The 24,796-nt window shown below is 44.7% G+C and overlaps 32 non-coding genes across 32 annotated transcripts; all 32 read right to left on the minus strand.

The window, feature by feature from the left end:
- Positions 1–145: 145 nt before the first annotated feature.
- trnah-gug (transfer RNA histidin (anticodon GUG)) lies at positions 146–217 on the minus strand. Its single transcript has one exon. It is a non-coding gene; the product is annotated as a tRNA-His (tRNA).
- A 501-nt stretch (positions 218–718) lies between these two features.
- Positions 719–807, minus strand: trnay-gua (transfer RNA tyrosine (anticodon GUA)). Its single transcript is given in 2 exon segments — positions 719–754; positions 771–807. It is a non-coding gene; the product is annotated as a tRNA-Tyr (tRNA).
- Positions 808–1,514: 707 nt separating this feature from the next.
- On the minus strand, positions 1,515–1,586 carry trnah-gug (transfer RNA histidin (anticodon GUG)). Its single transcript has one exon. It is a non-coding gene; the product is annotated as a tRNA-His (tRNA).
- Positions 1,587–1,900: 314 nt separating this feature from the next.
- trnar-acg (transfer RNA arginine (anticodon ACG)) lies at positions 1,901–1,973 on the minus strand. The gene has a single exon. It is a non-coding gene; the product is annotated as a tRNA-Arg (tRNA).
- Positions 1,974–2,087: 114 nt separating this feature from the next.
- Positions 2,088–2,176, minus strand: trnay-gua (transfer RNA tyrosine (anticodon GUA)). Its single transcript is given in 2 exon segments — positions 2,088–2,123; positions 2,140–2,176. It is a non-coding gene; the product is annotated as a tRNA-Tyr (tRNA).
- A 1,283-nt stretch (positions 2,177–3,459) lies between these two features.
- trnay-gua (transfer RNA tyrosine (anticodon GUA)) lies at positions 3,460–3,548 on the minus strand. Its single transcript is given in 2 exon segments — positions 3,460–3,495; positions 3,512–3,548. It is a non-coding gene; the product is annotated as a tRNA-Tyr (tRNA).
- A 716-nt stretch (positions 3,549–4,264) lies between these two features.
- Positions 4,265–4,336, minus strand: trnah-gug (transfer RNA histidin (anticodon GUG)). Its single transcript has one exon. It is a non-coding gene; the product is annotated as a tRNA-His (tRNA).
- Positions 4,337–4,837: 501 nt separating this feature from the next.
- Positions 4,838–4,926, minus strand: trnay-gua (transfer RNA tyrosine (anticodon GUA)). Its single transcript is given in 2 exon segments — positions 4,838–4,873; positions 4,890–4,926. It is a non-coding gene; the product is annotated as a tRNA-Tyr (tRNA).
- A 707-nt stretch (positions 4,927–5,633) lies between these two features.
- trnah-gug (transfer RNA histidin (anticodon GUG)) lies at positions 5,634–5,705 on the minus strand. The gene has a single exon. It is a non-coding gene; the product is annotated as a tRNA-His (tRNA).
- Positions 5,706–6,019: 314 nt separating this feature from the next.
- trnar-acg (transfer RNA arginine (anticodon ACG)) lies at positions 6,020–6,092 on the minus strand. The gene has a single exon. It is a non-coding gene; the product is annotated as a tRNA-Arg (tRNA).
- A 114-nt stretch (positions 6,093–6,206) lies between these two features.
- Positions 6,207–6,295, minus strand: trnay-gua (transfer RNA tyrosine (anticodon GUA)). Its single transcript is given in 2 exon segments — positions 6,207–6,242; positions 6,259–6,295. It is a non-coding gene; the product is annotated as a tRNA-Tyr (tRNA).
- A 716-nt stretch (positions 6,296–7,011) lies between these two features.
- trnah-gug (transfer RNA histidin (anticodon GUG)) lies at positions 7,012–7,083 on the minus strand. Its single transcript has one exon. It is a non-coding gene; the product is annotated as a tRNA-His (tRNA).
- Positions 7,084–7,397: 314 nt separating this feature from the next.
- On the minus strand, positions 7,398–7,470 carry trnar-acg (transfer RNA arginine (anticodon ACG)). The gene has a single exon. It is a non-coding gene; the product is annotated as a tRNA-Arg (tRNA).
- Positions 7,471–7,584: 114 nt separating this feature from the next.
- On the minus strand, positions 7,585–7,673 carry trnay-gua (transfer RNA tyrosine (anticodon GUA)). Its single transcript is given in 2 exon segments — positions 7,585–7,620; positions 7,637–7,673. It is a non-coding gene; the product is annotated as a tRNA-Tyr (tRNA).
- A 716-nt stretch (positions 7,674–8,389) lies between these two features.
- On the minus strand, positions 8,390–8,461 carry trnah-gug (transfer RNA histidin (anticodon GUG)). Its single transcript has one exon. It is a non-coding gene; the product is annotated as a tRNA-His (tRNA).
- Positions 8,462–8,774: 313 nt separating this feature from the next.
- On the minus strand, positions 8,775–8,847 carry trnar-acg (transfer RNA arginine (anticodon ACG)). The gene has a single exon. It is a non-coding gene; the product is annotated as a tRNA-Arg (tRNA).
- Positions 8,848–8,962: 115 nt separating this feature from the next.
- On the minus strand, positions 8,963–9,051 carry trnay-gua (transfer RNA tyrosine (anticodon GUA)). The gene is given in 2 exon segments: positions 8,963–8,998; positions 9,015–9,051. It is a non-coding gene; the product is annotated as a tRNA-Tyr (tRNA).
- Positions 9,052–9,767: 716 nt separating this feature from the next.
- On the minus strand, positions 9,768–9,839 carry trnah-gug (transfer RNA histidin (anticodon GUG)). The gene has a single exon. It is a non-coding gene; the product is annotated as a tRNA-His (tRNA).
- A 314-nt stretch (positions 9,840–10,153) lies between these two features.
- On the minus strand, positions 10,154–10,226 carry trnar-acg (transfer RNA arginine (anticodon ACG)). Its single transcript has one exon. It is a non-coding gene; the product is annotated as a tRNA-Arg (tRNA).
- A 114-nt stretch (positions 10,227–10,340) lies between these two features.
- Positions 10,341–10,429, minus strand: trnay-gua (transfer RNA tyrosine (anticodon GUA)). Its single transcript is given in 2 exon segments — positions 10,341–10,376; positions 10,393–10,429. It is a non-coding gene; the product is annotated as a tRNA-Tyr (tRNA).
- A 711-nt stretch (positions 10,430–11,140) lies between these two features.
- Positions 11,141–11,212, minus strand: trnah-gug (transfer RNA histidin (anticodon GUG)). Its single transcript has one exon. It is a non-coding gene; the product is annotated as a tRNA-His (tRNA).
- Positions 11,213–11,525: 313 nt separating this feature from the next.
- On the minus strand, positions 11,526–11,598 carry trnar-acg (transfer RNA arginine (anticodon ACG)). The gene has a single exon. It is a non-coding gene; the product is annotated as a tRNA-Arg (tRNA).
- Positions 11,599–11,712: 114 nt separating this feature from the next.
- On the minus strand, positions 11,713–11,801 carry trnay-gua (transfer RNA tyrosine (anticodon GUA)). The gene is given in 2 exon segments: positions 11,713–11,748; positions 11,765–11,801. It is a non-coding gene; the product is annotated as a tRNA-Tyr (tRNA).
- Positions 11,802–12,517: 716 nt separating this feature from the next.
- trnah-gug (transfer RNA histidin (anticodon GUG)) lies at positions 12,518–12,589 on the minus strand. The gene has a single exon. It is a non-coding gene; the product is annotated as a tRNA-His (tRNA).
- Positions 12,590–12,902: 313 nt separating this feature from the next.
- Positions 12,903–12,975, minus strand: trnar-acg (transfer RNA arginine (anticodon ACG)). Its single transcript has one exon. It is a non-coding gene; the product is annotated as a tRNA-Arg (tRNA).
- Positions 12,976–13,089: 114 nt separating this feature from the next.
- On the minus strand, positions 13,090–13,178 carry trnay-gua (transfer RNA tyrosine (anticodon GUA)). Its single transcript is given in 2 exon segments — positions 13,090–13,125; positions 13,142–13,178. It is a non-coding gene; the product is annotated as a tRNA-Tyr (tRNA).
- Positions 13,179–14,467: 1,289 nt separating this feature from the next.
- On the minus strand, positions 14,468–14,556 carry trnay-gua (transfer RNA tyrosine (anticodon GUA)). The gene is given in 2 exon segments: positions 14,468–14,503; positions 14,520–14,556. It is a non-coding gene; the product is annotated as a tRNA-Tyr (tRNA).
- A 716-nt stretch (positions 14,557–15,272) lies between these two features.
- On the minus strand, positions 15,273–15,344 carry trnah-gug (transfer RNA histidin (anticodon GUG)). Its single transcript has one exon. It is a non-coding gene; the product is annotated as a tRNA-His (tRNA).
- A 314-nt stretch (positions 15,345–15,658) lies between these two features.
- trnar-acg (transfer RNA arginine (anticodon ACG)) lies at positions 15,659–15,731 on the minus strand. The gene has a single exon. It is a non-coding gene; the product is annotated as a tRNA-Arg (tRNA).
- A 114-nt stretch (positions 15,732–15,845) lies between these two features.
- Positions 15,846–15,934, minus strand: trnay-gua (transfer RNA tyrosine (anticodon GUA)). The gene is given in 2 exon segments: positions 15,846–15,881; positions 15,898–15,934. It is a non-coding gene; the product is annotated as a tRNA-Tyr (tRNA).
- A 717-nt stretch (positions 15,935–16,651) lies between these two features.
- Positions 16,652–16,723, minus strand: trnah-gug (transfer RNA histidin (anticodon GUG)). The gene has a single exon. It is a non-coding gene; the product is annotated as a tRNA-His (tRNA).
- Positions 16,724–17,039: 316 nt separating this feature from the next.
- trnar-acg (transfer RNA arginine (anticodon ACG)) lies at positions 17,040–17,112 on the minus strand. The gene has a single exon. It is a non-coding gene; the product is annotated as a tRNA-Arg (tRNA).
- Between the last annotated feature and the right edge of the window lie 7,684 nt (positions 17,113–24,796).

The raw sequence follows: 24,796 nt of genomic DNA on the forward strand, positions 1-24,796 counted from the left end.
CTTCTGCATTTGTGCTGTTTGATTCTTTCAGACCTTTGATACGGGACAGATGCCTGTAGAGAAAATAATTTTTTTTAAAGTTTAAGAAATCTAAGTTGAAAGTGGGATCTTTTTTCAGCGATGCAAACAAATTCTGTCGGGGGGTTGCCGTGACCCGGATTCGAACCGGGGTTGCTGCGACCACAACGCAGAGTACTAACCACTATACGATCACGGCCGGTTGTGGGTTTTTGTCGTGTGTGGCTTTGATGTGATCCGAAACACCTTCGTATCCCAAGGATTGCATATGTAGCTCTGCGGCATGTGGCTGGCAGGTATGTTTTTTTTGTGTTTGGAGCAAAATCATTGACAGCAGAGATAAAGAGGAAGACGAGCTTTCCTTACGGTGTGGGGTCAGCCACATGTGTTGCAAGACGACACACTGTGAGGTATCTTTGGGGCGTAAGTGAGCTGGGATACCCAGGGAGTAGAAGGTTTAAAGCGATCCTGTTCTATAGCAGTGGGAGAAGTGAGAGACTAAAACCAGCGTGCCGAGCTAGCCAGGAGTTGAACCTAGAATCTTCTGATCCGTAGTCAGACGCTTTATCCATTGCGCCACTAGCCCTTAGCAATTTCGATAGAGAGTGGAACAGTCCTTCGTAAAACAGCATATTCCAAAAGCTTTGAAAGGATTGACAGAGTTGGCCAAAAGAGCCTCTGTATACAAAAGCTTGGCACATCCTTCGAGCCGGAATTGAACCAGCGACCTAAGGATAACTGTTGTTGGGCACCTACAGTCCTCCGCTCTACCAACTGAGCTATCGAAGGGAGCAAAGCCCACATCCTTTTCATGAATCCTGTATGAATGCATGTAACCAGGCTTAAGATGCGTATCATGGGACACCTGCAGTTCTCTGCTGTACCAAATGAGTTATGGAAGGGAGCCAGGGGCTTGGGCCTGTTTATCAGTTAAATAAACACAAAAAGTGATGAGAAACCATCAGTTTCAGATGCGTTTCAGAGCAAATCAGCCTCAGTTTCTATCATGCATTTAGTCCTTACAAAAACATATCTGGCATCTATCTGGGAAAGTCTCCACATCGTCCAACACAGATGTTGATCCTCAATGTACCCTCACATTGTCCAGCGCAAAAGTCCAGCCATTTTGTTTGGTTCTTTTTTTGTCAGGTCTATCCATCCATTCATTTGGCACACGATTTTCATCTTCTGTTGTTAGGATGTTTATACTTTGGGTGTGGCGGTGTGTGAAAACCCTCCCTTTAGAAGAGCTAAAAAACACAGAACATATGCGACTCATTAAAAATGCACTATTTCTCATTGGGGCCTGTTTGATACGTTGACCCCTTTTATGCTCTTTAAATGGGCAGACCTTCTGCATTTGTGCTGTTTGATTCTTTCAGACCTTTGATACGGGACAGATGCCTGTAGACAAAATAATTTTTTTAAAAGTTTAAGAAATCTAAGTTTAAAGTGGGATCTTTTTTCAGCGATGCAAACAAATTCTGTCGGGGGGTTGCCGTGACCCGGATTCGAACCGGGGTTGCTGCGACCACAACGCAGAGTACTAACCACTATACGATCACGGCCGGTTGTGGGTTTTTGTCGTGTGTGGCTTTGATGTGATCCGAAACACCTTGGTATCCCAAGGATTGCATATGTAGCTCTGCGGCATGTGGCTGGCAGGTATGTTTTTTTTGTGTTTGGAGCAAAATCATTGACAGCAGAGATAAAGAGTAAGACGAGCTTTCCTTACAGTGTGGGGTCAGCCACATGTGTTGCAAGACGACACACTGTGAGGTATCTTTGGGGCGTAAGTGAGCTGGGATACCCAGGGAGTAGAAGGTTTAAAGCGATCCTGTTCTATAGCAGTGGGAGAAGTGAGAGACTAAAACCAGCGTGCCGAGCTAGCCAGGAGTTGAACCTAGAATCTTCTGATCCGTAGTCAGACGCGTTATCCATTGCGCCACTAGCCCTTAGCAATTTCGATAGAGAGTGGAACAGTCTTTCGTAAAACAGCATATTCCAAAAGCTTTGAAAGGATTGACAGAGTTGGCCAAAAGAGCCTCTGTATACAAAAGCTTGGCACATCCTTCGAGCCGGAATTGAACCAGCGACCTAAGGATAACTGTTGTTGGGCACCTACAGTCCTCCGCTCTACCAACTGAGCTATCTAAGGGAGCAAAGCCAACATCCTTTTCATGAATCCTGTATGAATGCATGTAACCAGGCTTAAGATGCGTATCATGGGACACCTGCAGTTCTCTGCTGTACCAAATGAGTTATGGAAGGGAGCCAGAGGCCTGTTTATCAGTTAAATAAACACAAAAAGTGATGAGAAACCATCAGTTTCAGATGCGTTTCAGAGCAAATCAGCCTCAGTTTCTATCATGCATTTAGTCCTTACAAAAACATATCTGGCATCTATCTGGGAAAGTCTCCACATCGTCCAACACAGATGTTGATCCTCAATGTACCCTCACATTGTCCAGCGCAAAAGTCCAGCCATTTTGTTTGGTTCTTTTTTTGTCAGGTCTATCCATCCATTCATTTGGCACACGATTTTCATCTTCTGTTGTTAGGATGTTTATACTTTGGGTGTGGCGGTGTGTGAAAACCCTCCCTTTAGAAGAGCTAAAAAACACAGAACATATGCGGCCTTGGCGACTCATTAAAAATGCACTATTTCTCATTGGGGCCTGTTTGATACGTTGACCCCTTTTATGCTCTTTAAATGGGCAGACCTTCTGCATTTGTGCTGTTTGATTCTTTCAGACCTTTGATACGGGACAGATGCCTGTAGAGAAAATAATTTTTTTTAAAGTTTAAGAAATCTAAGTTGAAAGTGGGATCTTTTTTCAGCGATGCAAACAAATTCTGTCGGGGGGTTGCCGTGACCCGGATTCAAACCTGGGTTGCTGCGACCACAACGCAGAGTACTAACCACTATACGATCACGGCCGGTTGTGGGTTTTTGTCGTGTGTGGCTTTGATGTGATCCGAAACACCTTCGTATCCCAAGGATTGCATATGTAGCTCTGCGGCATGTGGCTGGCAGGCATGTTTTTTTTGTGTTTGGAGCAAAATCATTGACAGCAGAGATAAAGAGTAAGACGAGCTTTCCTTACGGTGTGGGGTCAGCCACATGTGTTGCAAGACGACACACTGTGAGGTATCTTTGGGGCGTAAGTGAGCTGGGATACCCAGGGAGTAGAAGGTTTAAAGCGATCCTGTTCTATAGCAGTGGGAGAAGTGAGAGACTAAAACCAGCGTGCCGAGCTAGCCAGGAGTTGAACCTAGAATCTTCTGATCCTTAGTCAGACGCTTTATCCATTGCGCCACTAGCCCTTAGCAATTTTGATAGAGAGTGGAACAGTCTTTCGTAAAACAGCATATTCCAAAAGCTTTGAAAGGATTGACGGAGTTGGCCAAAAGAGCCTCTGTATACAAAAGCTTGGCACATCCTTCGAGCCGGAATTGAACCAGCGACCTAAGGATAACTGTTGTTGGGCACCTACAGTCCTCCGCTCTACCAACTGAGCTATCGAAGGGAGCAAAGCCCACATCCTTTTCATGAATCCTGTATGAATGCATGTAACCAGGCTTAAGATGCGTATCATGGGACACCTGCAGTTCTCTGCTGTACCAAATGAGTTATGGAAGGGAGCCAGGGGCTTGGGCCTGTTTATCAGTTAAATAAACACAAAAAGTGATGAGAAACCATCAGTTTCAGATGCGTTTCAGAGCAAATCAGCCTCAGTTTCTATCATGCATTTAGTCCTTACAAAAACATATCTGGCATCTATCTGGGAAAGTCTCCACATCGTCCAACACAGATGTTGATCCTCAATGTACCCTCACATTGTCCAGCGCAAAAGTCCAGCCATTTTGTTTGGTTCTTTTTTTGTCAGGTCTATCCATCCATTCATTTGGCACACGATTTTCATCTTCTGTTGTTAGGATGTTTATACTTTGGGTGTGGCGGTGTGTGAAAACCCTCCCTTTAGAAGAGCTAAAAAACACAGAACATATGCGGCCTTGGCGACTCATTAAAAATGCACTATTTCTCATTGGGGCCTGTTTGATACGTTGACCCCTTTTATGCTCTTTAAATGGGCAGACCTTCTGCATTTGTGCTGTTTGATTCTTTCAGACCTTTGATACGGGACAGATGCCTGTAGAGAAAATAATTTTTTTTAAAGTTTAAGAAATCTAAGTTTAAAGTGGGATCTTTTTTCAGCGATGCAAACAAATTCTGTCGGGGGGTTGCCGTGACCCGGATTCGAACCGGGGTTGCTGCGACCACAACGCAGAGTACTAACCACTATACGATCACGGCCGGTTGTGGGTTTTTGTCGTGTGTGGCTTTGATGTGATCCGAAACACCTTCGTATCCCAAGGATTGCATATGTAGCTCTGCGGCATGTGGCTGGCAGGTATGTTTTTTTTGTGTTTGGAGCAAAATCATTGACAGCAGAGATAAAGAGGAAGACGAGCTTTCCTTACGGTGTGGGGTCAGCCACATGTGTTGCAAGACGACACACTGTGAGGTATCTTTGGGGCGTAAGTGAGCTGGGATACCCAGGGAGTAGAAGGTTTAAAGCGATCCTGTTCTATAGCAGTGGGAGAAGTGAGAGACTAAAACCAGCGTGCCGAGCTAGCCAGGAGTTGAACCTAGAATCTTCTGATCCGTAGTCAGACGCTTTATCCATTGCGCCACTAGCCCTTAGCAATTTCGATAGAGAGTGGAACAGTCCTTCGTAAAACAGCATATTCCAAAAGCTTTGAAAGGATTGACAGAGTTGGCCAAAAGAGCCTCTGTATACAAAAGCTTGGCACATCCTTCGAGCCGGAATTGAACCAGCGACCTAAGGATAACTGTTGTTGGGCACCTACAGTCCTCCGCTCTACCAACTGAGCTATCGAAGGGAGCAAAGCCCACATCCTTTTCATGAATCCTGTATGAATGCATGTAACCAGGCTTAAGATGCGTATCATGGGACACCTGCAGTTCTCTGCTGTACCAAATGAGTTATGGAAGGGAGCCAGGGGCTTGGGCCTGTTTATCAGTTAAATAAACACAAAAAGTGATGAGAAACCATCAGTTTCAGATGCGTTTCAGAGCAAATCAGCCTCAGTTTCTATCATGCATTTAGTCCTTACAAAAACATATCTGGCATCTATCTGGGAAAGTCTCCACATCGTCCAACACAGATGTTGATCCTCAATGTACCCTCACATTGTCCAGCGCAAAAGTCCAGCCATTTTGTTTGGTTCTTTTTTTGTCAGGTCTATCCATCCATTCATTTGGCACACGATTTTCATCTTCTGTTGTTAGGATGTTTATACTTTGGGTGTGGCGGTGTGTGAAAACCCTCCCTTTAGAAGAGCTAAAAAACACAGAACATATGCGACTCATTAAAAATGCACTATTTCTCATTGGGGCCTGTTTGATACGTTGACCCCTTTTATGCTCTTTAAATGGGCAGACCTTCTGCATTTGTGCTGTTTGATTCTTTCAGACCTTTGATACGGGACAGATGCCTGTAGACAAAATAATTTTTTTAAAAGTTTAAGAAATCTAAGTTTAAAGTGGGATCTTTTTTCAGCGATGCAAACAAATTCTGTCGGGGGGTTGCCGTGACCCGGATTCGAACCGGGGTTGCTGCGACCACAACGCAGAGTACTAACCACTATACGATCACGGCCGGTTGTGGGTTTTTGTCGTGTGTGGCTTTGATGTGATCCGAAACACCTTGGTATCCCAAGGATTGCATATGTAGCTCTGCGGCATGTGGCTGGCAGGTATGTTTTTTTTGTGTTTGGAGCAAAATCATTGACAGCAGAGATAAAGAGTAAGACGAGCTTTCCTTACGGTGTGGGGTCAGCCACATGTGTTGCAAGACGACACACTGTGAGGTATCTTTGGGGCGTAAGTGAGCTGGGATACCCAGGGAGTAGAAGGTTTAAAGCGATCCTGTTCTATAGCAGTGGGAGAAGTGAGAGACTAAAACCAGCGTGCCGAGCTAGCCAGGAGTTGAACCTAGAATCTTCTGATCCGTAGTCAGACGCGTTATCCATTGCGCCACTAGCCCTTAGCAATTTCGATAGAGAGTGGAACAGTCCTTCGTAAAACAGCATATTCCAAAAGCTTTGAAAGGATTGACAGAGTTGGCCAAAAGAGCCTCTGTATACAAAAGCTTGGCACATCCTTCGAGCCGGAATTGAACCAGCGACCTAAGGATAACTGTTGTTGGGCACCTACAGTCCTCCGCTCTACCAACTGAGCTATCGAAGGGAGCAAAGCCCACATCCTTTTCATGAATCCTGTATGAATGCATGTAACCAGGCTTAAGATGCGTATCATGGGACACCTGCAGTTCTCTGCTGTACCAAATGAGTTATGGAAGGGAGCCAGGGGCTTGGGCCTGTTTATCAGTTAAATAAACACAAAAAGTGATGAGAAACCATCAGTTTCAGATGCGTTTCAGAGCAAATCAGCCTCAGTTTCTATCATGCATTTAGTCCTTACAAAAACATATCTGGCATCTATCTGGGAAAGTCTCCACATCGTCCAACACAGATGTTGATCCTCAATGTACCCTCACATTGTCCAGCGCAAAAGTCCAGCCATTTTGTTTGGTTCTTTTTTTGTCAGGTCTATCCATCCATTCATTTGGCACACGATTTTCATCTTCTGTTGTTAGGATGTTTATACTTTGGGTGTGGCGGTGTGTGAAAACCCTCCCTTTAGAAGAGCTAAAAAACACAGAACATATGCGGCCTTGGCGACTCATTAAAAATGCACTATTTCTCATTGGGGCCTGTTTGATACGTTGACCCCTTTTATGCTCTTTAAATGGGCAGACCTTCTGCATTTGTGCTGTTTGATTCTTTCAGACCTTTGATACGGGACAGATGCCTGTAGACAAAATAATTTTTTTAAAAGTTTAAGAAATCTAAGTTTAAAGTGGGATCTTTTTTCAGCGATGCAAACAAATTCTGTCGGGGGGTTGCCGTGACCCGGATTCGAACCGGGGTTGCTGCGACCACAACGCAGAGTACTAACCACTATACGATCACGGCCGGTTGTGGGTTTTTGTCGTGTGTGGCTTTGATGTGATCCGAAACACCTTGGTATCCCAAGGATTGCATATGTAGCTCTGCGGCATGTGGCTGGCAGGTATGTTTTTTTTGTGTTTGGAGCAAAATCATTGACAGCAGAGATAAAGAGGAAGACGAGCTTTCCTTACGGTGTGGGGTCAGCCACATGTGTTGCAAGACGACACACTGTGAGGTATCTTTGGGGCGTAAGTGAGCTGGGATACCCAGGGAGTAGAAGGTTTAAAGCGATCCTGTTCTATAGCAGTGGGAGAAGTGAGAGACTAAAACCAGCGTGCCGAGCTAGCCAGGAGTTGAACCTAGAATCTTCTGATCCGTAGTCAGACGCGTTATCCATTGCGCCACTAGCCCTTAGCAATTTTGATAGAGAGTGGAACAGTCCTTCGTAAAACAGCATATTCCAAAAGCTTTGAAAGGATTGACAGAGTTGGCCAAAAGAGCCTCTGTATACAAAAGCTTGGCACATCCTTCGAGCCGGAATTGAACCAGCGACCTAAGGATAACTGTTGTTGGGCACCTACAGTCCTCCGCTCTACCAACTGAGCTATCTAAGGGAGCAAAGCCAACATCCTTTTCATGAATCCTGTATGAATGCATGTAACCAGGCTTAAGATGCGTATCATGGGACACCTGCAGTTCTCTGCTGTACCAAATGAGTTATGGAAGGGAGCCAGGGGCTTGGGCCTGTTTATCAGTTAAATAAACACAAAAAGTGATGAGAAACCATCAGTTTCAGATGCGTTTCAGAGCAAATCAGCCTCAGTTTCTATCATGCATTTAGTCCTTACAAAAACATATCTGGCATCTATCTGGGAAAGTCTCCACATCGTCCAACACAGATGTTGATCCTCAATGTACCCTCACATTGTCCAGCGCAAAAGTCCAGCCATTTTGTTTGGTTCTTTTTTTGTCAGGTCTATCCATCCATTCATTTGGCACACGATTTTCATCTTCTGTTGTTAGGATGTTTATACTTTGGGTGTGGTGGTGTGTGAAAACCCTCCCTTTAGAAGAGCTAAAAAACACAGAACATATGCGGCCTTGGCGACTCATTAAAAATGCACTATTTCTCATTGGGGCCTGTTTGATACGTTGACCCCTTTTATGCTGTTTAAATGGACAGACCTTCTGCATTTGTGCTGTTTGATTCTTTCAGACCTTTGATACGGGACAGATGCCTGTAGACAAAATAATTTTTTTAAAAGTTTAAGAAATCTAAGTTTAAAGTGGGATCTTTTTTCAGCGATGCAAACAAATTCTGTCGGGGGGTTGCCGTGACCCGGATTCGAACCAGGGTTGCTGCGACCACAACGCAGAGTACTAACCACTATACGATCACGGCCGGTTGTGGGTTTTTGTCGTGTGTGGCTTTGATGTGATCCGAAACACCTTGGTATCCCAAGGATTGCATATGTAGCTCTGCGGCATGTGGCTGGCAGGCATGTTTTTTTTGTGTTTGGAGCAAAATCATTGACAGCAGAGATAAAGAGTAAGACGAGCTTTCCTTACGGTGTGGGGTCAGCCACATGTGTTGCAAGACGACACACTGTGAGGTATCTTGGGGCGTAAGTGAGCTGGGATACCCAGGGAGTAGAAGGTTTAAAGCGATCCTGTTCTATAGCAGTGGGAGAAGTGAGAGACTAAAACCAGCGTGCCGAGCTAGCCAGGAGTTGAACCTAGAATCTTCTGATCCGTAGTCAGACGCGTTATCCATTGCGCCACTAGCCCTTAGCAATTTTCAATAGAGAGTGGAACAGTCTTTCGTAAAACAGCATATTCCAAAAGCTTTGAAAGGATTGACGGAGTTGGCCAAAAGAGCCTCTGTATACAAAAGCTTGGCACATCCTTCGAGCCGGAATTGAACCAGCGACCTAAGGATAACTGTTGTTGGGCACCTACAGTCCTCCACTCTACCAACTGAGCTATCGAAGGGAGCAAAGCCCACATCCTTTTCATGAATCCTGTATGATTGCATGTAACCAGGCTTAAGATGCGTATCATGGGACACCTGCAGTTCTCTGCTGTACCAAATGAGTTATGGAAGGGAGCCAGGGGCTTGGGCCTGTTTATCAGTTAAATAAACACAAAAAGTGATGAGAAACCATCAGTTTCAGATGCGTTTCAGAGCAAATCAGCCTCAGTTTCTATCATGCATTTAGTCCTTACAAAAACATATCTGGCATCTATCTGGGAAAGTCTCCACATCGTCCAACACAGATGTTGATCCTCAATGTACCCTCACATTGTCCAGCGCAAAAGTCCAGCCATTTTGTTTGGTTCTTTTTTTGTCAGGTCTATCCATCCATTCATTTGGCACACGATTTTCATCTTCTGTTGTTAGGATGTTTATACTTTGGGTGTGGCGGTGTGTGAAAACCCTCCCTTTAGAAGAGCTAAAAAACACAGAACATATGCGGCCTTGGCGACTCATTAAAAAGGCACTATTTCTCATTGGGGCCTGTTTGATACGTTGACCCCTTTTATGCTCTTTAAATGGGCAGACCTTCTGCATTTGTGCTGTTTGATTCTTTCAGACCTTTGATACGGGACAGAGGCCTGTAGACAAAATAATTTTTTTAAAAGTTTAAGAAATCTAAGTTTAAAGTGGGATCTTTTTTCAGCGATGCAAACAAATTCTGTTGGGGGGTTGCCGTGACCCGGATTCGAACCGGGGTTGCTGCGACCACAACGCAGAGTACTAACCACTATACAATCATGGCTGGTTGTGGGTTTTTGTCGTGTGTGGCTTTGATGTGATCCGAAACACCTTGGTATCCCAAGGATTGCATATGTAGCTCTGCGGCATGTGGCTGGCAGGTATGTTTTTTTTGTGTTTGGAGCAAAATCATTGACAGCAGAGATAAAGAGGAAGACGAGCTTTCCTTACGGTGTGGGGTCAGCCACATGTGTTGCAAGACGACACACTGTGAGGTATCTTTGGGGCGTAAGTGAGCTGGGATACCCAGGGAGTAGAAGGTTTAAAGCGATCCTGTTCTATAGCAGTGGGAGAAGTGAGAGACTAAAAGCAGCGTGCCGAGCTAGCCAGGAGTTGAACCTAGAATCTTCTGATCCGTAGTCAGACGCGTTATCCATTGCGCCACTAGCCCTTAGCAATTTCGATAGAGAGTGGAACAGTCCTTCGTAAAACAGCATATTCCAAAAGCTTTGAAAGGATTGACAGAGTTGGCCAAAAGAGCCTCTGTATACAAAAGCTTGGCACATCCTTCGAGCCGGAATTGAACCAGCGACCTAAGGATAACTGTTGTTGGGCACCTACAGTCCTCCGCTCTACCAACTGAGCTATCGAAGGGAACAAAGCCATCATCCTTTTCATGAATCCTGTATGAATGCATGTAACCAGGCTTAAGATGCGTATCATGGGACACCTGCAGTTCTCTGCTGTACCAAATGAGTTATGGAAGGGAGCCAGGGGCTTGTTTATCAGTTAAATAAACACAAAAAGTGATGAGAAACCATCAGTTTCAGATGCGTTTCAGGTCAAATCAGCCTCAGTTTCTATCATGCATTTAGTCGTTACAACAACATATCTGGCATCTATCTGGGAAAGTCTCCACATCGCCCAACACAGATGTTGATGCTCAATACACCCTCACATTGTCCAGCGCAAAAGTCCAGCCTTTTTGTTTTGGTTCTTTTTTTGTCAGGTCTATCCATCCATTCATTTGGCACATGATTTTCATCTTCTGTTGTTAGGATGTTTATACTTTGGGTGTGGCGGTGTGTGAAAACCCTCCCTTTAGAAGAGCTAAAAAACACAGAACATATGCGGCCTTGGCGACTCATTAAAAAGGCACTATTTCTCATTGGGGCCTGTTTGATACTTTGACCCCTTTTATGCTCTTTAAATGGACAGACATTCTGCATTTGTGCTGTTTGATTCTTTCAGACATTTGATACGGGACAGAGGCCTGTAGACAAAATTATTTTTTTAAAAGTTTAAGAAATCTAAGTTTAAAGTGGGATCTTTTTTCAGCGATGCAAACAAATTCTGTCGGGGGGTTGCCGTGACCCGGATTCGAACCGGGGTTGCTGCGACCACAACGCAGAGTACTAACCACTATACGATCACGGCCGGTTGTGGGTTTTTGTCGTGTGTGGCTTTGATGTGATCCGAAACACCTTCGTATCCCAAGGATTGCATATGTAGCTCTGCGGCATGTGGCTGGCAGGCATGTTTTTTTTGTGTTTGGAGCAAAATCATTGACAGCAGAGATAAAGAGTAAGACGAGCTTTCCTTACGGTGTGGGGTCAGCCACATGTGTTGCAAGACGACACACTGTGAGGTATCTTGGGGCGTAAGTGAGCTGGGATACCCAGGGAGTAGAAGGTTTAAAGCGATCCTGTTCTATAGCAGTGGGAGAAGTGAGAGACTAAAACCAGCGTGCCGAGCTAGCCAGGAGTTGAACCTAGAATCTTCTGATCCGTAGTCAGACGCGTTATCCATTGCGCCACTAGCCCTTAGCAATTTCGATAGAGAGTGGAACAGTCTTTCGTAAAACAGCATATTCCAAAAGCTTTGAAAGGATTGACGGAGTTGGCCAAAAGAGCCTCTGTATACAAAAGCTTGGCATATCCTTCGAGCCGGAATTGAACCAGCGACCTAAGGATAACTGTTGTTGGGCACCTACAGTCCTCCGCTCTACCAACTGAGCTATCGAAGGGAGCAAAGCCAACATCCTTTTCATGAATCCTGTATGAATGCATGTAACCAGGCTTAAGATGCGTATCATGGGACACCTGCAGTTCTCTGCTGTACCAAATGAGTTATGGAAGGGAGCCAGGGGCTTGGGCCTGTTTATCAGTTAAATAAACACAAAAAGTGATGAGAAACCATCAGTTTCAGATGCGTTTCAGAGCAAATCAGCCTCAGTTTCTATCATGCATTTAGTCCTTACAAAAACATATCTGGCATCTATCTGGGAAAGTCTCCACATCATCCAACACAGATGTTGATCCTCAATGTACCCTCACATTGTCCAGCGCAAAAGTCCAGCCATTTTGTTTGGTTCTTTTTTTGTCAGGTCTATCCATCCATTCATTTGGCACACGATTTTCATCTTCTGTTGTTAGGATGTTTATACTTTGGGTGTGGCGATGTGTGAAAACCCTCCCTTTAGAAGAGCTAAAAAACACAGAACATATGCGGCCTTGGCGACTCATTAAAAATGCACTATTTCTCATTGGGGCCTGTTTGATACGTTGACCCCTTTTATGCTGTTTAAATGGACAGACCTTCTGCATTTGTGCTGTTTGATTCTTTCAGACCTTTGATACGGGACAGATGCCTGTAGACAAAATAATTTTTTTAAAAGTTTAAGAAATCTAAGTTTAAAGTGGGATCTTTTTTCAGCGATGCAAACAAATTCTGTTGGGGGGTTGCCGTGACCCGGATTCGAACCGGGGTTGCTGCGACCACAACGCAGAGTACTAACCACTATACGATCACGGCCGGTTGTGGGTTTTTGTCGTGTGTGGCTTTGATGTGATCCGAAACACCTTCGTATCCCAAGGATTGCATATGTAGCTCTGCGGCATGTGGCTGGCAGGCATGTTTTTTTTGTGTTTGGAGCAAAATCATTGACAGCAGAGATAAAGAGTAAGACGAGCTTTCCTTACGGTGTGGGGTCAGCCACATGTGTTGCAAGACGACACACTGTGAGGTATCTTGGGGCGTAAGTGAGCTGGGATACCCAGGGAGTAGAAGGTTTAAAGCGATCCTGTTCTATAGCAGTGGGAGAAGTGAGAGACTAAAACCAGCATGCCGAGCTAGCCAGGAGTTGAACCTAGAATCTTCTGATCCGTAGTCAGACGCGTTATCCATTGCGCCACTAGCCCTTAGCAAGTTCCATAGAGAGTGGAACAGTCCTTCGTAAAACAGCATATTCCAAAAGCTTTGAAAGGATTGACAGAGTTGGCCAAAAGAGCCTCTGTATACAAAAGCTTGGCACATCCTTCGAGCCGGAATTGAACCAGCGACCTAAGGATAACTGTTGTTGGGCACCTACAGTCCTCCGCTCTACCAACTGAGCTATCGAAGGGAGCAAAACCCACATCCTTTTCATGAATCCTGTATGAATGCATGTAACCAGGCTTAAAATGCGTATCATGGGACACCTGCAGTTCTCTGCTGTACCAAATGAGTTATGGAAGGGAGCCAGGGGCTTGGGCCTGTTTATCAGTTAAATAAACACAAAAAGTGATGAGAAACCATCAGTTTCAGATGCGTTTCAGATCAAATCAGCCTCAGTTTCTATCATGCATTTAGTCGTTACAACAACATATCTGGCATCTATCTGGGAAAGTCTCCACATCGTCCAACACAGATGTTGATGCTCAATATACCCTCACATTGTCCATCGCAAAAGTCCAGCCTTTTTGTTTTGGTTCTTTTTTGTCAGGTCTATCCATCCATTCTTTTGGCACACGATTTTCATCTTCTGTTGTTAGGATGTTTATACTTTGGGTGTGGCGGTGTGTGAAAACCCTCCCTTTAGAAGAGCTAAAAAACACAGAACATATGCGGCCTTGGCGACTCATTAAAAAGGCACTATTTCTCATTGGGGCCTGTTTGATACTTTGACCCCTTTTATGCTCTTTAAATGGGCAGACCTTCTGCATTTGTGCTGTTTGATTCTTTCAGACCTTTGATACGGGACAGAGGCCTGTAGACAAAATTATTTTTTTAAAAGTTTAAGAAATCTAAGTTTAAAGTGGGATCTTTTTTCAGCGATGCAAACAAATTCTGTCGGGGGGTTGCCGTGACCCAGATTCAAACCTGGGTTGCTGCGACCACAACGCAGAGTACTAACCACTATACGATCACGGCCGGTTGTGGGTTTTTGTCGTGTGTGGCTTTGATGTGATCCGAAACACCTTCGTATCCCAAGGATTGCATATGTAGCTCTGCGGCATGTGGCTGGCAGGCATGTTTTTTTTGTGTTTGGAGCAAAATCATTGACAGCAGAGATAAAGAGTAAGACGAGCTTTCCTTACGGTGTGGGGTCAGCCACATGTGTTGCAAGACGACACACTGTGAGGTATCTTTGGGGCGTAAGTGAGCTGGGATACCCAGGGAGTAGAAGGTTTAAAGCGATCCTGTTCTATAGCAGTGGGAGAAGTGAGAGACTAAAACCAGCGTGCCGAGCTAGCCAGGAGTTGAACCTAGAATCTTCTGATCCGTAGTCAGACGCATTATCCATTGCACCACTAGCCCTTAGCAATTTTGATAGAGAGTGGAACAGTCTTTCGTAAAACAGCATATTCCAAAAGCTTTGAAAGGATTGACGGAGTTGGCCAAAAGAGCCTCTGTATACAAAAGCTTGGCACATCCTTCGAGCCGGAATTGAACCAGCGACCTAAGGATAACTGTTGTTGGGCACCTACAGTCCTCCGCTCTACCAACTGAGCTATCGAAGGGAGCAAAGCCCACATCCTTTTCATGAATCCTGTATGAATGCATGTAACCAGGCTTAAGATGCGTATCATGGGACACCTGCAGTTCTCTGCTGTACCAAATGAGTTATGGAAGGGAGCCAGGGGCTTGGGCCTGTTTATCAGTTAAATAAACACAAAAAGTGATGAGAAACCATCAGTTTCAGATGCGTTTCAGAGCAAATCAGCCTCAGTTTCTATCATGCATTTAGTCCTTACAAAAACATATCTGGCATCTATCTGGGAAAGTCTCCACATCGTCCAACACAGATGTTGATCCTCAATGTACCCTCACATTGTCCAGCGCAAAAGTCCAGCCATTTTGTTTGGTTCTTTTTTTGTCAGGTCTATCCATCCATTCATTTGGCACACGATTTTCATCTTCTGTTGTTAGGATGTTTATACTTTGGGTGTGGCGGTGTGTGAAAACCCTCCCTTTAGAAGAGCTAAAAAACACAGAACATATGCGGCCTTGGCGACTCATTAAAAATGCACTATTTCTCATTGGGGCCTGTTTGATACGTTGACCCCTTTTATGCTCTTTAAATGGGCAGACCTTCTGCATTTGTGCTGTTTGATTCTTTCAGACCTTTGATACGGGACAGATGCCTGTAGACAAAATAATTTTTTTAAAAGTTTAAGAAATCTAAGTTTAAAGTGGGATCTTTTTTCAGCGATGCAAACAAATTCTGTCGGGGGGTTGCCGTGACCCGGATTCGAACCAGGGTTGCTGCGACCACAACGCAGAGTACTAACCACTATACGATCACGGCCGGTTGTGGGTTTTTGTCGTGTGTGGCTTTGATGTGATCCGAAACACCTTGGTATCCCAAGGATTGCATATGTAGCTCTGCGGCATGTGGCTGGCAGGTATGTTTTTTTTGTGTTTGGAGCAAAATCATTGACAGCAGAGATAAAGAGGAAGACGAGCTTTCCTTACGGTGTGGGGTCAGCCACATGTGTTGCAAGACGACACACTGTGAGGTATCTTTGGGGCGTAAGTGAGCTGGGATACCCAGGGAGTAGAAGGTTTAAAGCGATCCTGTTCTATAGCAGTGGGAGAAGTGAGAGACTAAAACCAGCGTGCCGAGCTAGCCAGGAGTTGAACCTAGAATCTTCTGATCCGTAGTCAGACGCGTTATCCATTGCGCCACTAGCCCTTAGCAATTTCGATAGAGAGTGGAACAGTCTTTCGTAAAACAGCATATTCCAAAAGCTTTGAAAGGATTGACGGAGTTGGCCAAAAGAGCCTCTGTATACAAAAGCTTGGCACATCCTTCGAGCCGGAATTGAACCAGCGACCTAAGGATAACTGTTGTTGGGCACCTACAGTCCTCCGCTCTACCAACTGAGCTATCGAAGGGAGCAAAGCCAACATCCTTTTCATGAATCCTGTATGAATGCATGTAACCAGGCTTAAGATGCGTATCATGGGACACCTGCAGTTCTCTGCTGTACCAAATGAGTTATGGAAGGGAGCCAGGGGCTTGGGCCTGTTTATCAGTTAAATAAACACAAAAAGTGATGAGAAACCATCAGTTTCAGATGCGTTTCAGAGCAAATCAGCCTCAGTTTCTATCATGCATTTAGTCCTTACAAAAACATATCTGGCATCTATCTGGGAAAGTCTCCACATCGTCCAACACAGATGTTGATCCTCAATATACCCTCACATTGTCCAGCGCAAAAGTCCAGCCTTTTTGTTTTGGTTCTTTTTTTGTCAGGTCTATCCATCCATTCATTTGGCACACGATTTTCATCTTCTGTTGTTAGGATGTTTATACTTTGGGTTTGGCGGTGTGTGAAAACCCTCCCTTTAGAAGAGCTAAAAAACACAGAACATATGCGGCCTTGGCGACTCATTAAAAAGGCACTATTTCTCATTGGGGCCTGTTTGATACTTTGACCCCTTTTATGCTGTTTAAATGGACAGACATTCTGCATTTGTGCTGTTTGATTCTTTCAGACCTTTGATACGGGACAGAGGCCTGTAGACAAAATAATTTTTTTTAAAGTTTAAGAAATGTAAGTTGAAAGTGGGATCTTTTTTCAGCGATGCAAACAATTGGGGTCGGGGGGTTGCCGTGACCCGGATTCGAACCGGGGTTGCTGCGACCACAACGCAGAGTACTAACCACTATACGATCACGGCCGGTTGTGGGTTTTTGTCGTGTGTGGCTTTGATGTGATCCGAAACACCTTCGTATCCCAAGGATAGCATATGTAGCTCTGCGGCATGTGGCTGGCAGGCATGTTTTTTTTTTGTGTTTGGAGCAAAATCATTGACAGCAGAGATAAAGAGGAAGACGAGCTTTCCTTAAGGTGTGGGGTCAGCCACATGTGTTGCAAGACGACACACTGTGAGGTATCTTTGGGGCGTAAGTGAGCTGGGATACCCAGGGAGTAGAAGGTTTAAAGCGATCCTGTTCTATAGCAGTGGGAGAAGTGAGAGACTAAAACCAGCGTGCCGAGCTAGCCAGGAGTTGAACCTAGAATCTTCTGATCCGTAGTCAGACGCGTTATCCATTGCGCCACTAGCCCTTAGCAATTTAGATAGAGAGTGGAACAGTCTTTCGTAAAACAGCATATTCCAAAAGCTTTGAACGGATTGACGGAGTTGGCCAAAAGAGCCTCTGTATACAAAAGCTTTGCACATCCTTCGAGCCGGAATTGAACCAGCGACCTAAGGATAACTGTTGTTGGGCACCTACAGTCCTCCGCTCTACCAACTGAGCTAAAGCTGGGGAACAATAGTCTGTTTGGGGGGGGGAAGAAGAAGGAAAGAGGGGGAAGAAGGGGGAAGAAGGGAGAAGGAAAAAAATGAAGGAAAAGAGAGGAAATTTTGAGAAAATGAGAAAAAATGAAAGGAACTTGTAGTTATTTGTGTCTCTGCTGTCCATCACAAGTAAAAGAACACATATTCTGGTCTATTCATTTGAGAAAACTAACCAAACATGACACTTTACTGTACAATAGCATAGGAGGCTCTTGATCCAAAGGTCGCTGGTTCGATTCCACCATTGGAACATGACGCCTGTAACACAAACTACTACCAAGTGTGATCAAATGTAACTAAATGTACTTTTAAAGTGATTTCTGAATTAAGTACTGCAACAATCGTCTTCTATGAATGAGTTTGCATGTTTGCAGAAAAAACTGAAGACACTCACTGAAATGTAACAAATTTATTACTAATTTCACACACACAAACACTCACAAACAAGTGTGTGAAATTAAACCAGAAAACCTGAAGCAATAAAAACAGGAATAAATTAAACAATTAAAAGTAGAAAAAAAAGATAAATAACCTAAATAAAATAAAAGCAATATATAAAATGTTTAAATTTAGGAAATATTAGAACAATAGTAACAACTTGAAATAGAATAAATAAATGATAAATACCAAAATAAAATAAATACAATAAATAAACAAAAATGGAAAATATTTAAACTTAGAAAATTTAGAACAAGAAACAATTTAAAATAGAATAAAAAAAGATAAATAACCAAAACAAAATAAGTAAAATAAATACAATAAATTAACAGAAGAAGAAAATAAATTTTAAAAAAATTAGAACAGATTTTTTAGATACACCGATCAGCCTGGCCACTGACAGGTGAAGTAATTAACAGATTGCCTCATAAAAGGTGCATATATTAGGCCGCCAGTGAACCTCAAAGTTGACGTGTTTGACGCAGAAAAAATATAGGCAAGCACCAGGATGCACCCCCAGCAGAGGCAGTGGGATGCAGCAGGATAATACGCCCTGCCATGAATGATTCAAGAACAGTTTGAGGAACACAACAAGTTAAAGGTGTTGACATGGCCTCCAAATTACATCCAACCAGCCATTTTGGAGCTGGAGCCTGTCCCAGCTGACTTAAGGCGAGTGGCTGGTTACACTCTGGACAAGACAGCTCATCACAGGGTACACTGAGACAAACAACTATTCACATGAACATTTTAGTCATCTATTAAGTGCATGTCTTTAGACTGTGGGAGGAAGCCCCTGCAGACATGCAAAGAATAAACAGCCCCCACATAGAAAGGCCCCAAATTTCCTAGATCTCAATCCAATCGTGGGATGTGTTGGACAAACAAGTCCGATCCAAAGAGTAAGTATAAGTAAAATAAATACAATATATTAACAAAAGAAGAAAATAAAAGAAGTTAGAAAAATTAGAACAGGAGTAAATGAAGACATTTCTTTTCTTTTGAAACTATTTACATTATATTATATACATATTGACAAAGAATGTCACACCATTTTTTTTTCTTCTCTCTTTCTCCTCATCTCCTCCATCCATTCTTCCAGTGGCATTCTGTTATTTTTGGGACAGTATATACTCCCATAATACTGCCCATGACCATTTTCCTTTATGCGCGGCAGGTGGCACTGACGGCATTTGTTTTTTTCAACCGTTCGGGTGTAAGCTCTCCGGGTCGGCGGTGGTGAGGGCAGGGGGCCAGACGGCACAATCTGTTTGTTTCCAGCAACAAACGCAACTGGCACAAAGAATGGGCTGGCGTTTGAAAGAACAGGAGCTGGAGGTGGTGGCTGAATGAATAACTGCCTTTGAGCTGCTGACCTCCGCTTATCCACTGCCTGTCCAACTGTACTGCGGGGCAAGTGGTACTGATGGTGGGGACCAGGTTGTGGAGGTACAGCAGGAGGGCGCACTTGCGCAAGTGGCAGAGGCCTCGCAGCAATGGGGACAGAGTCAGGCAGGTTGACCCCTTGCAGCAGAATGCCACTGTCCTGCCTCTTCAGTCTCTTATTGTGCCACTGAGTCAGTGTTGTTTGATTAATATCAAACAACTGCAGAGTAGTGCTCTGCATCACTGTGGCATTCCCCAGAACCAGCTGCCTGATCTTGCTGTAGTCAGTCAAAATCAAAGTCCATCTTGTCAGGCTGGAAGTGCCCTGTTTTTTGGGGCTCTTGTGAATGTTACACAGCTTGACACATATGGACTCTACAAGGCGACTACAGTCTGGCCACTGGGCAGGAGATCCTGAGGATGCTAAAACGCAGCGTGTTGTGCTCTCCACACCAGGTGTAAATTCAGGTCTCTTTTTAGAGCACCTGAAACGTCCTGTGGTAAGGCGCACCTGATGACGTGCAGCATATGCCACCCGTTGCTGGTCGTACGGCAGAAGGTTCTGCCACAGTGCTACTATTGTACTGGCCTGCTGATTGCTCATTGTTTGACCAGTTTCTGTCCTCAGACCCACCAAATATTCTGCCAGGCTATCCACTCTGTCCATCCCTGGGATGCCACGCTCATCAACAGCCTGGAAAAGAGGTAGGAGTATACATCAAAATTAAAACACAATAACACAACTAGAAAAGTACAGCTGTCACAGTCCAACAGTCACAAAACACTTACCAACTACTGTAGGATGTTCTTCTAATCAGACATATGGATATGGATCAGTGTTTTTGTGTTACCTTGACATGTTTTGACTGCATCTGATGTCTTCCTCAGAAGAGTCACCTGATGTTGCTGTGATGTGTCTTCTCAGCTGATTTTCTGTGTAACATCAGCTGGTGTGACACATCACAGCAACATCAGGTGACTCTTCTGAGGAAGACATCAGATGCAGTCAAAACATGTCAAGGTAACACAAAAACACTGATCCATATCCATATGTCTGATTAGAAGAACATTGGTGATTATTAAATTAAGTCTTAATGAACTTCACTGAACTAAGACTTACCGCCTGTTCCACAGGTGCTGCTGGAGCCAAGGTATGTGCCCCAGAGGGACCAACAGTTGCTGTGGGGAGAGTGGCTGGTTGGATGTTAAGGGGGGGGGCAGAGGCTGTTCTGGAGGTGACAGCTGTTGGTCCAGAGGACAGGATGTGCTCAATCTGTTAAATGTAATAAGACAATTATTAATATCAGTGATATATAATACATTGACAAGCAGGACATTAAGACCACTGACACCTTTTTGATGCAAAAAGACTAACCAGTTGTTTCTCAGGGGCTGCTGGGGTGGCGGTGGCCATTTTTGACCCAGCTGTAGCTGCAGCTGCAGCAGCAGAGGTAGTCATTCTGAAGGCGGTGGAGAGAGGAAGGGCAGAGGCTGCACTGGTGATAGTGGCTGACTGGCCAGAGGACAGCTGAAAAAAAAAATAGAAATAAAAAATAAGAAAAAACATATTACATCATATTACAAGTGCAACAAATGATATGTCACATAATAAGAACACTTACCAGCTGTGACAGTTCGGCAGGCGTACTTGCTGGGAGGCTGGTGGAAGTGTGGAGAGCAGGAGCAGAGCAGGTAGCTGATGGATCAGAGAGTGTGGACTCATGCACAGGCTGTAAAATGTAATACAAAAAGGTGATTATAAAAATGCATTCAATTGGACTTCATCTTTTTGCATAATTACTTTATTAGTATGTATTTATTTACTATAATTATAATTCTATAATTATTACCAGTTGTTGCTCAGGTGCTGTCAAGGTGGAAACAGCCGGACTAGGGGAGGGCTGGAGAGAGGTGGGAGTTGGAGTCGAGCTGGTGGTGACAGGGGCTGGATCAGACAGGTCCAGCAGCTCTACGGTGGGGTCTAACCCACTTTCTTCAAACCCCTCATCTTCCAGCTCCTCCTCAGTGCCTACATCTTCCAGCAGGGCCTCAGTTTCCTCTGAGTCAGGATGTACATCCTGCAAGGCCTTTCCGGTCTGGCTGTACAGGTAGTCCATGCCAAGAAGCTCACCTGGGACAGGTGAGAGAACAATAGAGGGTGGAAAATTCACTTTCAGAAAATGCATTAAAAAGATGAATATATAGTAAATATAGCAAATAGCTTCATCAGGATGAAAAGCTTAAACTTACCAGTGTAAACAGCAGGTGGCTGAAAGGACGGGACAAGGTGCCTTCCAAAGACCTTGACACTGAGGGTGTTGACGCAGTGAACAAGGTCTCCAGAATAACTCAGCAGGGGGGCAGGCTTGACTGCTAGAGATGCAGCTTCTCGGTCCTGGTTCCACCTGTTCAGTCCTTCCAGGAGGTACAGCTGGAAATTTAAACTGTTGGCACTCGTTCCTTAAGATAGTAGAAAGGTAAACACGATGATACATTTATTTGTTGTGTTTGGTCATCTGAAAATTATTAATTGTGCCACTGTTTCCAGGGTAATGGTAATGACAAACAACAGAATTGCGATGTTAAAGAATCTTACTGATGAATAATGATTCATACTGACCTGGAATGAACCTGTTCACATGGAGGTGAAAGGATTCCAACGATGTGGACCCTCTGGCACACCTGTAGTTTGGCAGGACAATGCCTGCCTTGGTGGTGGTACCAGTCTTGGTGTAAAGCAGCACACCTGGTTCGTCCTGTATGCACTTCACGTGCCTCTGTTGGACTTGCCAGATGTGCTGCATCCTTTCGTGGTCCAAAAGAGGGACACCAAGAAAATCCCTGCCCTTTGCCCCCATCAGTTCATTGAGGAGCTGCTCAATCATCCCCAATGTCTGCCGCTCTCCTCTTGTCTGCCTCCTGCAGTGCAGTGCCAGCTCGTCTTTGCTGATGCGCTGATCGACGAGAGTGTCAGTGATGCCAGGGATGCCTTCCTGTCTCAGCTGCTCCCGCTTGGCCTGACGCAGCAAGGCAACATCTCCTCTGTCCCACTCGAAGATGCAGCTCGACAGCTTCGCCATGAAGACAGGGTACAAAGGATGAGCATCCTTTGTACACCCTGATGCCAGTCGGCGCATAAAATGGTAAATGTCCAGCTTGATTATGAGGTCTGGCCACCCACCAAATCTCTCCTTCAGTTTGGTCTGTCCTCTGCCCTCCCGACAACAGTCACAATCGACGTACAGCAGCTGAGGTGGAGCCACTCCGGCATTACTGTACCTGGAGATGAGGCCAGTTGCCATTCTGTCCAGGGCAGGACCCTCCTGAGCAGACAGGACACTGATCAGGATTTGCCCTCTCTCATTGCTTACAGAAGTAAGCCACAAGGCTGTCCCCTTAGCAGTGCCTGAGAGCTTCTTGGTGATCTGCAATAGCACAGAAAACACAGTGAATGCCTAAATAAATTGTTGAATTTGTATCTGAACATCAGGGTTATAATTATGTATTTATTTTACATGTATTTACTGAATTTCACAGCATTAGCAGTTAAAATACTTACCTTCTTTGTGGAGTCCATTTTTAGGATACTGCCAAAGGTGGACGTTATGCTGGCTTTGATGTGGTCCAGCCTGCACAAAATGTCCCGCCCATACACAGCCAGCATCCATCGGTGCGATGGAACATCCACAGGCTCAGGGGGATCCTGGAATGTTACGGGAAAAAGGCTTGGCCTGGCAGCAAAGTCAGAGCAAGCTCCAAGGTAACGGCAGAGGCGCTTAAGCCATTCCTCGCTGTGGTTCTCCCTCAGCTGTCTGACCAAGCGGGTGGGACTGTTTCCAAGGGCCCTCTCCCTCAGGAAACGGATCACCCGCACATCACAAGCGAATCTGTATAAAACAAAGGAAACGAGAGACCGAATGAGACAAACATCAAAACCTTCTAATTTCTTGATAACAAACTAAGGCAAAATTATCTACGTATACTTACTTTCGAGTCAGAATCAATCTGAACTCCAGCCTGTGAGCCAAGTCCAGCTGGTCCAAGACTGTCTTGCTGGAGGAAAGATATGTTGTCTTGCAACCAGCTGAACTGCACCAGAGAGTCTCGGTGATCATCAGGTAATACCTGTCCACATCCAGAATGTGTCGGGCTCTCTTGTGAGCTCCATAGCTTGTGAGCTGTGTGCCACAAGCAGGACAGGACAGCCTGACCTTCCACAGATGGTATGGCATCCACAAGAGAAGCCGGTGATGGAAAAAGCGCTCTGGAGTGGGGACTTGATGATAAATAAGGGACGGCTCTGGTGGATCATACCACAGTTTTAGGTCTGTGCGCAGACGCTGGTTCTTCCACAGGGCTGCTGAAATCCACTTCTGGTCTTGCGGTGGTATTGTCTTCAGCAGCTTTGTGGGCAGCCAGGCAGCATCTGAAACGTGTGGAATCTCCATATTTTCAGGAAATGGCGAGGTGAGAGGAGCAGAGGGGGTTCCAGAGGATACACAGGAGGAGGTGGCAGATGACACTTCCTATTTTATGAAAAATAAAATAAAATAAAATAAGGTAAATACATAGATATGATAACAATCTACTTAAGAGCAGTTCCTGTTTCAAGTGTAGTAGAATATCTTCTTACAACTGTAGCAGTGGAGGGCAGAATGGAAGGAGCTGGTGATACAGGAACAGGAGAGGGAGGAAGAGACAGAGGAGAGACAGTTTGCAGGAACAACTTGGAACTGCGGCCAGGCGGTGACAATGTTCTTTTGGGTGGGCTGATGATGAGGCTGGATATGTCAGAGGTCTGAGGGAATAAAGGCACAGTTCACAATATAGGATAACCTTAGATGATAACGAATGAATGAATGAATCTATCCATTATTGGTATAGCAGTCAATAAAACCAGATCATTTCAACATGAAACGGATGCATGAAAGTCCCACTATAGTTACTGCTACATGAAAACAATAACAGTGTATGTTTTTTAAAATCAAAGTCAGTCTATGTATCATTCTCTTTACATTACCTTAGATGAACGCTTCCCAGCCGAACTTAGGTTTGGCTTCAACATGGCACCATGAGAGCCACCAAACCGTGGCTTTGTAAACTGACAAAAAGAAAAAAATGACCTTCACTGGGGCTTTGTACATTTTTTATAGTTGAGTATATTAATAACATCAAGATAAATATCAGCATAAGTAAATCCTCATTACTTACTGATGCCAAAGTCAAAAGGGGCCTTCTAGGTTCACCAGCAGGTGAGGGTCCTGACTGTACGGTCCCAGCAGATGACAGCCCTGGCTGCTGTGCCACCGTACATGAAGGTCCAGCAGATGAAGGCCCTGGCTGCTGTGCCACCGTACATGAAGGTCCAGCAGATGAAGGCCCTGGCTGCTGTGCCACCGTGCATGAAGGTCCAGCAGATGAAGGCCCTGGCTGCTGTGCCACTGTACATGAGGGTCCTGAGTCAGGGAGCGAACTGGAAGGCTACAGGTTCACAGAGAAGATGAAAAAATTGTAATACTACAGAATTCAACACCAGCACGTCATAATTATATGAGAAACTTCTGATACCTTCTTTGCATGGAAACCACAGTTACAGCTCTGTGCACCTCCAAACAGTGACATTTG

Source organism: Odontesthes bonariensis, chromosome 8 (genome assembly GCF_027942865.1).
Source record: "Odontesthes bonariensis isolate fOdoBon6 chromosome 8, fOdoBon6.hap1, whole genome shotgun sequence".
Classification (NCBI taxonomy): Eukaryota; Metazoa; Chordata; class Actinopteri; order Atheriniformes; family Atherinopsidae; genus Odontesthes; species Odontesthes bonariensis.